This window comes from Gobio gobio (assembly GCF_949357685.1).
Source record: "Gobio gobio genome assembly, chromosome: 14".
NCBI lineage: Eukaryota > Metazoa > Chordata > Actinopteri > Cypriniformes > Gobionidae > Gobio > Gobio gobio.
In genome coordinates, this window is record NC_137107.1 from 6,520,417 (window position 1) to 6,535,115 (window position 14,699).

A 14,699-nucleotide genomic window follows, 5' to 3' on the forward strand; every position below is an offset into this window, starting at 1 on the left:
GTTAAAAACTGAACTGAGCAATATACAGCGGAAGATTCAGTTTCAAAGCTAAATGTAAAAGCGCCCATTTAAGCGAGTTTGTCATTGTACTGTTCTGTTTTTGTGTTTTTCATTAAGAATAATATTAAACACACCATTCAAGCAATTTACTCCCAAATTGGTGCTCATTCTAAAGTGAAAGTATAATCCGCGCGGCCGCACGGGAGTTCATAACGGTGCGCATTATATGCAGCCTAGCTCCATTCTTCGTGAAAGATAGAGATAGAAATGCGCACAGGAAACAAAAACCTTGCAAAAATTATATACGATCCGCCTAATCCTGGCCAAATCACAGAGATGCCGATTCGCACGGGACTAATATTATCACAGTGAAATATGGTAGGTAATTTGCGGGGGAATTTTTACTTTACAAATTACAGACATGGCCAATTCGCACGGGATTAAGATCAGACATTCTCTTCAATTATTACAAATCACCAGAGGTCCCCAGATAATACTAATCCCGTGCGAATAGGGCTTTAGTCTTCACACGAGTGCTTTGTAAACACGGGGCGGTACTTCTGCCTACGTCTAGCGTGTTTAAACTCAGATTGTATTTGTCTGGAAGAAGAACATCATATACACCTAGGATGGCTTGAGGGTGAGTAAATCATGGGATCGTTTTAATTTTTGGGTGAACTATCCCTTTAAGAAGAGATGCACTGTAGCATTTAAAGCATAATGACTGGTCACGTGGTTCACGGAGCTCTCAATAGTTCCACACAAACCAGCTCTGTCAATACGTTTGAGTGGCTTAAGCGGATACACAACAGCTTCACTATACAGGTATTTGCAGCAATTTTTTATTACGTCAACCTTATTTACAGGATCATTTTATTATGGAGGGTGATGGAGATGCAACATTGTTATCATTAATGTTAATGTTTTTCTTGTATTTAGCCCTCAGGTATTCCTTACTAATTGGTCACACTCACTCATTGGTGGTCAAATGTGACCATACACCTTAACCCTTTTTCAATTAAATAAATGTTCTATATTTTAGTTTAATAATATTTATTGAATATTTCGAGGATTTTTTTTGGTACTAAATAGGCCTACTATTTGTGCAATAATTGTACAGTAGGCTATATACATATGAATTGATACTGAATCAAGATCTTAATCGATATTTGTGCCCGATATTTGTATATATCGAAATCGATATTTGTGGGAAACACTGTGTTCATACAGATATTTACACATAATTAGAAATTTGCTGGGGAAACGCAGTTGAAAGTTGGGGGATGTTTCTTTTTTTGCTGAGTTTAGGATCTAGTTTTAGATGTATTGTGATACACAAACCTTGTGATTCTTCCTCAAACTCCATCTTTACTGTCTGTAGTTTCTCCTGGAGTAATTCCTCCTGCTTGATTCTTCTTCTCCTGTGGGAAGATGGGGATATATCGTTATTATTATTAATATAATATTACTCAGGTGCAAATGATCTACTCTAATAGTAGGGTAACATGGGGGAAGATGCCCCCCTTAAGAACAATGTGGATTATAACTATAATATATTCAGATATAAGTGTATCATGTGCAGGATGATGATGCATCAGCCAATGTTTTATTATAGGAAATAAACAGAAACATTTGTTAATAAAGGTGTTATACACAAAATGTCTAATTTTTAAAGGGTAAGATGGCCCCTGGTTTCAGAAGCACACAAATAAACTTTTACAGAATTTATAAAATACTTTTAATATGATTATTTTAATATTTATATATATTTTAAAGCACCATTCATGCAAAATACTAAATCAACTGTTCTATTTAACTTTTTAGTTTGACAATTTAGTTGAATATCGGATGACAGACAAAGCAGAATCCCAGTAAAAGAGATTCATCTGAAAGGTACAATTATTTGCAGGCTTATGAATATTTACATATTTAACTGCCCATATTTTAATTGAAGATGTGTCATAATAGAAACACAGTGAAATCAAATGTAATGATCTCACTCAACTAACCTATATTTCAACATAATAAAATGTAATAAATCACTATTTTCCAGAGACACAAAATTAGACTTCAAAACTGTTTTAACTAAATCTCATAAATGGTGAAATTACAACATTAAAAAATAGTGTAGCCATTCGTCAAAAGTGCTGAGATTGTGTCAGGACGGGGGTTCATCTTACCCCATTACCATAGTTTAGAACCAGTTCTATGATTTTACTAACTTTAATGTTGAGGTGATATGATTAAATAAAGCCAAACATCAAACGAGTGTTGTGTTTGTCTACTAGAGCTGTTATTTCTTCATGGTTATTTTCTCAATAGTGGTGTTATTGTCAGAAATGAGCTCTATATTTCTACATTAGCTATTAAACTATCAGTTCTCAGAGCAGTTCAGAGAGAAGCTGAGAGAATATTGATGACGGTTGATCGCTGTAATCAGGGTCCAGGTATCATTCGTTCATTTGTTTTTGCTTTCACATATGAAAACGGAAAAACGAGAAAACAACTCCTTTTTTCGTTTTTTCGTTTTTTTAGAAAAACGAAAAAACAAAATTATGACTAGATTTTTGGTTTTCCGTTCTTGCACGGAAATCTGATTGGCAGGATATGCATTCATTGTTTTTCAAAATAAGAGTTTTCCCAACACTGTATTTGTTAGCCTGTAAAATTAATAGTATATATATGCATGCTATTTGTCACCCAATTATTTGGTTTTGCTGACTGAAAAAAACTATTGAAATAGCCTAAACACGTTCACGCATTGACAGTTGTCATCATTCAAATGTAAATAATACATTTATTTTTTATTTTTTACTTAAATTCTTATGAATAATATATTTTTTGATTATATTAATATAATATAAATGCTTGAGTTTATCTTTGGGTCCTACTTGCGCTACAAACATCATGAAGGAGTAGCACAAATTGCACAAACATTTTAATATGCTTTCAGTTTCCTAGAACAAGTAATATGCAACATGCCTTCAGTCAAAGTTTGGTGGTAGGCTAATATTACATCATCATTATAATACAAAAAAAAAATGAAACGTCTACTTTTTAACTATGAAACTAACACCGCCAGTAGGTGGCAGCAAGTCTCTATCTTAATGAGAGAGCTGAATCCTTTATTCTCAAAAATCCTAATTCGTTTAAACTACCAAACGACTGTGGGTAGCCTACTTGAACCATTTACTCGTCTGATTCTGTCAAAAATGCATATATTTTGAGGAACAAACCGCAGCAGTTCTGCTGTTTGTTCTGTTTTCTTGGACGGAGCGAAAACAAGAATGTAGCCCATCTATAAAAGTTAGCCTACTCAGTAACTTTATTGAACGTATAATGTCACATTTGCGATTGTGCAGATGTTCGGAAAAACAGCACTCTTGCTGGTGTGATAACTCGCATGTGTTATATAAAACGGGAACTTGTTAGGGATTTTCTTTCTTTCTTTCTTTCTTTCTTTCTTTCTTTCTTTCTTTCTTTCTTTCTTTCTTTCTTTCTTTCTTTCTTTCTTTCTTTCTTTCATTTTGATGACATGTAGCCTATGACTATTCCTATATTGTGATGGCAGTGGAGAGAAATGATCATAGAAACGATTTATAGAAATGATCATTCTCTGTAAAGCAATGAGACGTGAACATATGAGAATTTATCAAGATTTCTCTAAATGTGCGCTCTTTTGGACTAAAAGCCTAATTCAAGCGATTTAAAGTAGCTGATCGCGAGTTGACGCGGATCAATACTCTGGCTATTCTTTGAGAAATAAAGATAAATAGGCTTTCTGGTTGCGCCGTTTGATTGTGGCCTCGAAGCTCTCAGTCGGAGGATATTAAGGCCCGGGTATTTTTATTCCGTGCTCCCTCCTTCTTTCAAACTACTCCGTGATCGGAGTTGTCATGCGGGCCCGGGTGAGCTGAGCTCAGGGGAACAGAATTCGAGGGAAGGAGCTGGTCTGAGTTCAGTTGCGCAAATTGCGCTCGAGCTGTGCTGCGATTCATGTGAATGTGAAAGCAGCAAGGACTCGGGTACACAAGAAAAGTAACCTACGCATGCATTTTTATCAGATGAAGATGCATTTAGTTCAATAAAAAACATGTAAGGGATGATAGTGTTGAGGGAGAGGGAGCCTGCGGTGTAGAACGCGCTCTGACTCGGACCACAACAAACCCAGTGTAAAAACACTCAAACTCAAACAGGGGCTTTTTTGCTGCATATCTTGAATTTTATGGACATTCTAACTAAGAAGCACTGACATGGTTTGGTTAACGACATCTAACTAATACAGGTTTCTGGAACAACATGAGGGTGGGTTAGGTGTTTTTCTTTTCTTTTTGGGGCAACTAACCCTTTAATTTATTATCTGGATTATTGAAAGTCTTTTTTATTTGGCCATGGACTGAATCACTCTGCAGTCTCTACACATGAAGTAAAATAATTTCAAGTTAATTTATTTATTTGAAAAGTAATGTATCTGTAATATGATCATGCTCAATTTATAAAAGCAAAACTAAACCATTTATTTGACATGTTTTGAAGCCTACCTGCTTTCTGTTAGTGGACTCTTCGCAAAGTTAGTATTGGCATAAAAACAAACATACTCTTAGCAACACTGGACAATTGGATAAAATAATATTTCTCTCTATGTGAACAAGACTGAAATTATATTATATTATCTTAAATTATATTATCTGTATCTTTTCTCGGGTGTGCCTATCTCTGTGCTGAAACATGTCTCTGTCATAGTCGTAGCCTGCATTGGTCTTAATTTATCTTTGGCTGCATTATAATGACTTCCTAATTCGGAATACGTAGGGCCTACTCTTTTCATCACATACCGCCACAGCAAAAACGTCTCGGTTACGTATGTAACCCTCGTTCCCTGAGGAGGGAACGGAGACGTACGTTAGTGACTAACGAATGGGGGTTTCGCTTAGAAGCCTATTACCTTCGAGAATTCAACAGCGCCCAATGGCAGTGCCAATGCCATGGGCATGCGGAATTTGCATGCGTAACTCCGCCCCACCTCGTGGGTATATAAGGAAGTACGCTGGCAACATCGCATTATGTTACTGCTGAGGAGCCAAGACTGAACTCCGCGTTCCAGGCAGCACAGTTGATGTGGCAGAGGAAACGTACGTCTCCGTTCCCTCCTCAGGGAACGAGGGTTACATACGTAACCGAGACGTTCCCTTTCGTTCAGTCACTACGACGTACGTTAGTGACTAACGAATGGGGGTTCCAATATAACAACGCCACTCAGCTGTCTTCCAGTGCCCTGCGTAAGTGTGAGTACCCTGTCGTAAGACTAGTACGGACGAAGGACTCCCACTTATCACAGGAATCTACCAAGGTACACTGGGAAGCATATCCCAGTGAGGGAAATGCCAAGATGCCTACCCGTGGGGAGGACTTAGAGAATACACATATGACCCGCTAAGGGCTGCATATGGAAAAACTCTAGGGTACCAGCCAGAGGGTGGATTTTTAACCCTAGGGGTGGCAGGGACTTGCCAAGGGAAGGACACCTGCTCACTGAGGAGGCTTACGGTGGAAATACTCGTGTGGGGGTCGCCGGAGGGGAACCATGCACACGGAGCACCTGGCCGGACATGAGGGTCTGGGCTCGAAAGGGCAGACTGAACTGATGTCGGCGTCGACAGTGCTGGAGGAACTTAGGGCTCTCGGGGAGCTCACCTGAGGAGAATAATCGCACGTATCCAGTCCGTGGAGTGGAATGGCGAGCAAGCGAAGACACCTGAGCCTGGCCCATTACCGGCCACCCGTAGGGGCGAGTACATAGTCGGACACTGGCTCCGCTCGGAGATTGTAGAATCTGGCGAATGTGTTAGGTGTCGCCCAGCCTGCAGCTCTGCAGATGTCTGTTAGCGAGGCGCCATGCGCTAAAGCCCAAGAGGAGGCCACACTCCGAGTGGAGTGTGCCCTGACCCCAAGGGGACATGGTCGACCTTGCTGCTGGTAAGCCAAAACAATGGTGTCCACTATCCAGTGAGACAACCTCTGTTTTGAGAGAGCACTTCCCTTCCGCTCTCCACCATAACAGACAAAGAGCTGGTCTGAGGTCCTGAAACATCGCGTACTGTCAACATAGGCGCGGAGAGCGCGTACTGGACAGAGCAATGCCAAGGTGGGTCTGCCTCCTCCAAAGGCAGCGCTTGCAGGTTCACCACCTGGTCTCGGAACGGAGTGGTGGGAACCTTGGGCACATATCCGGGCCGGGGTCTCAGGATCACATGAGAGTTACCGGGCCCGAACTCCAGGCACGCTTCGTCAACCGAAAATGCCTGCAGGTCCCCTACCCTCTTGAGAGAGGCCAATGCGGTCAGCAGAGCCGTCTTCATCGACAGAAACTTAATATCGACCGACGCAAAGGCTCAAAGGGAGGCCTCTGCAGAGCACTTAGAACTACTGCGAGGTCCCAAGAGGGAACGAGAGGAGAGCGAGGAGGATTCAGTCTCCTCGCTCCCCTCAGGAACCTGATGATCAGGTCGTGCTGACTTACCCTTTTGTCTCCCAGGAGATCGTGGTGGGCAGATATTGCGGCCACGTACACTTTAAGGGTGGAAGGAGACAGCCTTCGTTCCACCCCCTCCTGGAGAAACGATAGCACGGACCCGATCGGGCATTTCCAGGGGTCTTCTTGGCGGGAAGAACACCATGTGACGAAGAGTTTCCACTTCAACGCATAGAGACGTCGTGTAGACTCAGCTCTAGCGGAAGTGATGGTAGCGACCACCGCAGGTGGAAGACTACTCAAACCTGCCGCGTCCCGTCCAGAAGCCACACGTGGAGCTTCCAGAACGCCGGACGCGGGTGCCAAAGGGTGCCCCGTCTCTGAGTAAGGAGGTCTGGTCTCAGAGGAATAGGCCAGGGAGGGGCTGTCGCAAGGAGTAGAAGTTCTGAGAACCAGGTCTGGCCGTGCCAGTATGGGGCGACCAACATGACCTGCTCCTTGTCCTCCCTGATCTTGCACAGTACCCGTGCAAGGAGGCTCACTGGGGGAAACGCATACTTGCGTAGACCCGGCGGCCAGCTGTGCGCCAGTGCATCCGTGCCGAGTGTGCCCTCGGTCAGGGAATAATACAGGGAGCAATGGGAAGAGTCCTGGGAGGCAAACAGGTCTACCTGAGCGTCGCCGAACCGTTCCCATATTAGCTGAACCGTCTGGGGATGGAGTCTCCACTCTCCCGGAAGAGGCTGAATCCGTGACAGCTCGTGGGCTGCACAGTTCAGGTCTCCCGGAATATGGACAGCACGAAGGGACCTCAGGTGCTTCTGACTCCATAAAATGAGATGGCGGGCGAGTTGAGACATACGGCGGGAGCGTAGACCGCCCTGGTGGTTGATGTACGCTACTACGGCCGTGTTGTCTGTCCTGACTAGTACATGTTGACCCCTCAGCAACGCTCGGAAGCGGTGCAGGGCGAACCGTACTGCCAGTAACTCGAGGCAATTGACATGCAGAAGGCGCTGGGGTCCTGTCCAGGAGCCCGCGGCTGCTTGTCCATTGCACATGGCACCCCAACCCGTGGATGAGGCATCTGTTGATACAACAACATGCCTGGAAACTCGTTCTAAGGACACACCGGTCCGTAGAAAACTGAGGTTCGACCACGGGGTGAGAGTCTGTAAGCAGGCCCAAGTCAAGTCAAGTCGTCGAGGTAGTTCAGGATGCGGACCCCGTGCTGCCGAAGGGGCGCAAGGGCTGCCTCGGTAATCTTCGTAAAGACGCGAGGGGACAGAGATAGCCCGAATGGGAGGACCGCGTACTGATATGCCCGGCCCTCGAAAGCAAACCGTAGGAACGGTCTGTGTCGAGGTAGAATGGAGACATGGAAGTAGGCGTCCTTCAGGTCGATCGCTGCAAACCAACCGTCCGGACGAATGCATTCGAAAAGGCGTTTTGCTGTCAACATCTTGAACGGAAACCTCTGGAGGTAACGGTTCAAGACGCGCAGGTCCAGAATTGGTCGTAACCCACCGGTCTTTTTGGGTACAATGAAGTACGGGCTGTAGAACCCGCAGTTCATCTCAGCTGGAGGGACAGGTTCGATCGCACCCTTCGCCAGTAGGGTGGCAATCTCCGCATGCATGACGGGGGCATTGGCCCCGATCAAAGTGTAACGGACTCCCCGGAAACAGGGAGGAACCTGCGCGAACTGAATCGCGTAGCCGCGCCTGGCGGTCTTCGCGACCCAGCGGGACAGTCCCGGAAGCTGAAGCCAGACTCCCAAGAACTGCACCAGCGGGGTCATTCGGACCACAGACATACCCGGTGTGGGCTTGCAGTGATGCAGCGTCACCGGCCCGGACATGGGAGGCTGTTGGGCGTCCCAATGCGGGGGCACGGATAACTGCTGCGTCCTGACAGAGGAGACCAGGGAAGGACGCACGTTCCACTGGGGTCTGCTCTGCCAGGAGGTTGGCGACAGAGAGGGATGCGAGTGGCGGGACCCGGAGGTGGCGCGCACTGTCATCACCGGACTCTGTGGGAACCGGGTTCGCTCGGTGTCCCGCATATCAGCCAGGTTCAGCCACAGGTGTCTCTCCTGGACAACGTTTGTGGACATCACTTGACCCAGGGAGCGTGCGGTCACCTTTGTCCCCCGGAGAGCGAGGTCGTGGCGGCACGCAGCTCATTTAAGAGCCCCGGATCAACTCTACCCTCGTGCATGTCCTTGAGGATCCTGGCCTGGTAGACCTGTAGGATCGCCATGGCATGCAAAGAGGCAGCAGCCAGCCCCGCAGCTCTGTGCGATTTCGCCACCAAGGTTGATGTGAATCGACAGGCTTTGGAGGGGTGCTTAGGATCACCACGCCAGGTCGAAGCGCTCTGTGGACACAGTTGCATCGCAACAGACCGTTCAACCGGGGGGACCCCAGTGTACCCGTTGGCTGCGGCCCCATCAAGGGTAGAGAAGGCGGAGGAAGTCGACGAACGATCGCGGGAAGACAACGGGGACTTCCAGGACCGCGTGAGTTCCTCATGCAGCTCGGGAAAGAAAGGAATTGGGGGCGGGGACTGACGTGTGTCAGCGCGCGCTCCCAAAAACCAATCATCGAGCCGCGAGCGCTCGGGACAGGGCGGAGGGTTCCACTCTATCCCCAGCGTCGCGGCTGCCCGAGACAGCATGGCTGTCAGCTCTGGGTCCGACTCGGGCAATGCTGGAACGCCCGAGGGCGGCAACACAGCCGAGTCATCATCCTCAGAGGACTCTAGCCCACCTTGTGATGCGGTGACTGACATCGCATCCTCCTCTGGAGCGCCAAACGAGATGCGCGGGGGGGCCGAAGCAGGCCCCGCGATCTGCGTCTGGACACTCGCGGGTTGCAGTGTGCAAGACGGGGGTGTGGCCCGAGGCATGAGCGTCGGGGCTTTGTTCCACACCGTAACCGTCAGGTCACCCTGACCACCAGCCGAAGTACTGGGTCTCGCGGACTCAGTAGATCGGGGTGTGGTAGAGGGGACTCTCACTTCAGAACGAAGGTCATGGAGTCTCGACCGCAACACCGCGATGGTCATATTCCCGCAGTGGGAACATGACTCATCCATAAACGCTGCTTGGGCACGCTGTAAGCCCAAACATACCAAGCAGTGTTTATGCCCATCAGAAGGGGAAAGCGACCGGCCACACCCAGAAGTGCACGGACGAGACATCCTGAAAAGGACGCGTCACGTGCAAGCTCTTTTGTGAGAGGATAGCCTCGCAGAGAACGCCGAAGCGCCCAGGGACCACACACCAGCTGTCTAGCGGACCACTGCGCAGATCAGCAGGCAGGCAGTATGCGATCGCTGGAACGCGCTTACAACCAAACGTCTCTGGAAAGCTGCTCATCTCGAAGGCTGACAAAGACTCAGATCAGTCTTGAAGGAGTGAAGATCTCTCTTGGCTCCAAAGCAGAAACATAATGCGATGTTGCCAGCGTACTTCCTTATATACCCACGAGGTGGGGCGGAGTTACGCATGCAAATTCCTCATGCCCATGGCATTGGCACTGCCATTGGGCGCTGTTGAATTCTCGAAGGTAATAGGCTTCTAAGCGAAACCCCCATTCGTTAGTCACTAACGTACGTCATAGTGACTGAACGAAAGGGAACTGCATATTGCAAACAGTTTCAGAAAATTGTTTGGTGCGATATGATTCCAAATAAATACATGTTCAGTAATATCTTCCAGAGTTTTTTTTAATTTTTTCTCTAAATAATGTTGATATATGGCAACTAGTAAACACGCTAAGTTTCGTCATCCTGACATGTGTGGAAAGGGTTAAAACATGCGCGTTACAACTAACCCTGCGTTAGGTTGTGCCCCGCGCTCCCTAATAATAATTGTTGTTGTTATTATTATTATAATTATTATTTGCCTATTGTGGCATTTAAGCTACATGCATTTAGAAGAAGAAAAGGGAACAAAGAAATTAAAAAAGTCATAATACACAATGCCAGGTTTATTAGGCAATAATAATAAAGTGCTAAGATTATTATAGTTAAACAAGATTTTGACACACATAATTCTAATTAAATCGTTGTATTCCGCCACCCGTTTATAGAGAATCACTGCAGTTAATATAATTTGATGAATAATACACAATAAAACAATAAAATTCGTGGGAGTTTGCTGTTCTTCTTCTCAAATGAATCCGTGAGTAAAGTTTTTACAAACCCGTGTGCACGGATTATGAATTTGTGGGAACAGATTTAAAAACTGAGGGTACGGTTTGCAAAATCTGAGCGCACGGATTGGAAATTCGTGGGTACGGTTTATTAATCCGTGGGCACGATTTGTTAAACCGAGGGAACAGTTTAAGAAATCGTGATCACCGTTTATAAACTGAGGGAACGGACTGCAAAACCGTCTGCACAGATTTTTTTTTTTTTTTCTCCTATAGGTGACCTGCCGGGCTCCGTAGTACGCAGCTCTCTCATTAAGATAGAGACTTGCTGCCACCTACTGGCGGTGTTAGTTTCATAGTTACAGTTTTTCTCGATTGCTAAAACACATTTCTTGAAAGCAGCTCACCTTTTCTCTTAAACTGTGAACACACAACTCAATTTTTAAGCTACATTTACAAAACCTCAGACACTTCTTGCAAAACCAAACTTTCACCTCAAAACAGTTCAATCTGTGCTCAAAACTGAACTATGTTGTCAAATCGTGCCCCGAGTCAATCAAAATTAAAAAATCTACTGAACAGTCACTAAACACTACGTAGAAAAATAGAAAACACAATACTCAGGACATGAAGCTGGTGAAATAAATGCATTTAGCACTTGTACAAAAAGACAAAACAGAAATATTGTGCATTTACATGTACTGTATCACTTTTAAAAACAAACAGAAATCATACGTGCTTACCACTTGTGTACAGTAAGCCTATGTATACTGTAAATATAAAGTACAAAAAATACAAATAAGTGAATTATTCAGCCACAGCATCATGTCTCCTTACTGGGTCAGGCCACAGGACTTCATCCACATCACAGGCCACATTTTGTCTGGCCAGGCAACGGGGAAAAAAAAACCTGGCATGCCGTATCCAGGCTTGGCATGCCTCCACACCTATGTCACCACAGGCAAGTCCCATGGCTTGCAGGAGATTTACCCTGGTGTAAGGTTGGCGTTTATATACCTTCCACCGCCATGAGGAGAAGAATTCCTCAATGGGGTTTAGGAAAGGGGAGTACGGTGGAAGGCAAAGATTGATAAAATCTTGGTTCATATTGAACCACTCTCTAACCTGGAGGGCTCTGTGAAAACTCACATTATCCCAAACAACCACATAGATGGGATGCTCATCCTGCTGCCCCAACAGAGCATCTCGCATGTTATTGAGGAAAATGAGGAGCTGGTGAGTGTTGTAGGGCCCCAGGTTGGCATGATGGTGGACAACCCCAGGATTGCTGATGGCAGCACATAATGTGACATTGCCACCACGCTGCCCAGGAACACCAACAATGGCCCGATGGCCAATCACATTACGGCCTCTCCTTCTCCTTTTGGTGAGATTAAACCCAGCTTCATCCATATAGATGTATTCATGGGGTCTTTCCATTGCATCCAGTTCAAAAACCCTCTGTAGAAATAGATATAGTTCTGTAAGTGATACGGAAAGTGATTTAGGCCACTACAGTAAATCACTACAGTAATCAACATTGAATGTGTCTGGGTGTATGCCAACCTGTACATACTGGAATCTTTGCTCCTTTACTCTGTCTGAGTTGCGGTCAAAAGGCACTCTGTATAGCTGTTTCATGCGCAGTCTGTTGCGCTTGAGGACACGATCAACAGTAGAGAGGCTGACACTGTTTATACCCTCAAAATTTACATGGTCCTCAATGATCTTCTGCTGAATTTCACGCAGTTTAATGGCATTGTTCTCACGGACCATATCAACAATTAGGGTCTCTTGGTGTGGGGAGAACATTCCTGTCCTGCCACCCCCATGTGGCAGTCTTTCAATTCTACAAAAAGAGAACATGGAGTTACAAAAAATATACATGGAATACTAGGCCTACAAACAGTTAGACCAACCCTCCATTACAATACTACAGTACATTGGTACAGTGGTGTACTGGAACATATATTTACTTACAGTATACTGTGATACAGTATATAGTATGTCTTACAGTAATTGCTGTCAGCATTTACATACTAGGCTATAATTTAAAAAAAAAAGTTATTACCTGTTCTCTTCTCTAAATCTTCGGATTATGGTGGACACAGTGAATCTACTAAGGTTTGGTTGTACCCTTTGTCCAGCCTCCCTCATGCTCATACCATGGACAAGAACATGGTCAATCACAGTAGCTCTGATTTCATCAGATATTACTGTTCTTTGTCTTTGCTGACCACCTCGACCACCTCGACCACCTCGACCACCTCGACCACCTCGACCACCTCGACCACCTCGACCACCTCGACCACCTCTCACACGGACTCTTCCTCTCAGATTTCTATCCATTGTAAGACCTCACAAACCAGTGCTCTCTGAACTGGCTTATATGTTCCCTCACATCATTAGCCACAAGTGTGATCAATTTTGAGTTGTTGTGTTCAACTGGTGACACCTGTGCTTTCATTGTGTTTGACTTTTGTCACTTGTGCTCACCATTCTGCAGCACAGGTGCATCACAATGAAAATGTGTTGACAAGTTGTGTCTAAACAGGTGAAAAGTGCTTATGGTTTTGCCAAAAGAGTGATTGATTCAATCAGTGGGTTCAGGCAACTGAGCATTTGGTTCAAACAATAGGGTTTAGTGTTTTAGCAATTGAGAAAAACTGTAAAAAGTTTTTTTTTGTATTATAATGATGATGTAATATTAGCCTACCACCAAACTTTGACTGAAGGCATGTTGCATATTACTTGTTCTGGGAAACTGAAAGCATATTAAAATGTTTGTGCAATTTGTGCTACTCCTTCATGATGTTTGTAGCGCAAGTAGGACCCAAACATAAACTCAAGCATTTATATTATATTAATATAATCAAAAAATATATTATTCATAAGAATTTAAGTAAAAAATAAAAAATAAATGTATTATTTACATTTGAATGATGACAACTGTCAATGCGTGAACGTGTTTAGGCTATTTCAATAGTTTTTTTCAGTCAGCAAAACCAAATAATTGGGTGACAAATAGCATGCATATATATACTATTAATTTTACAGGCTAACAAATACAGTGTTGGGAAAACTCTTATTTTGAAAAACAATGAATGCATATCCTGCCAATCAGATTTCCGTGCAAGAACGGAAAACCAAAAATCTAGTCATAATTTTGTTTTTTCGTTTTTCTAAAAAAACGAAAAAACGAAAAAAGGAGTTGTTTTCTCGTTTTTCCGTTTTCATATGTGAAAGCAAAAACAAATGAACGAATGATACCTGGACCAATCAGACATCGATTAAACGCGTGAATGTGTGCAAATTACAGACAACGATCGCAAATCAGAGATGAAGATTTAACGAAAAACTCAATTTCTTGTCGAGCTAGTTCAAAGCATGTAGGATATAAGTTGTCAGATTTAGATTTCTCCTGATAAAAAATGAAATAAATGTACTCACAGTCGGATAAAACCGATTTACAGTTATGATGGAGACACGATGAAACTTCACGAGGTAAAAGCAAATGGCGACATCTAGAGGAACATCTGTGGCGCTGCAGAACTCCCGCCGCTGAAGTGAGGGGCGGAGCTTATAGAGTCTGGACTATGACGTGTTTTAACGTCACCATCATGAATCCTGCTAAGCTTTTTATATTTTCTTTTTTTTAATGTATGCACATTTATAATAATATAATTTGTATAATATTACCTTTAAAAAATAGTTAAGGTTCTGTGAGGGTGTTTCTAATCCAGCTGTAAAAATGCTATCTTTATCTCTTCTGACTGCCGTTATCAATCTCTCTCTGTTTTTTACTCCTTTTGAAAGTTGTGAGAACACTATTGTGGAGTTTTTCTTTTGTTACAATCCTATGCACATCATTTTATTTTATATGAGCTGTTTTCATAATGGAGTTTTGTTTGGATTGATATAAAAACAACAATACTTTTAAACAAGGTCACTTTATTGATTCATACATGCATAAGATAAACTGAATAAAAATTATGGATCCAAGTTTAAATGTATTAATTTTCTCCATTTGATGTTGTTTTTTCCACTGTTGTACTGAACACATCCCT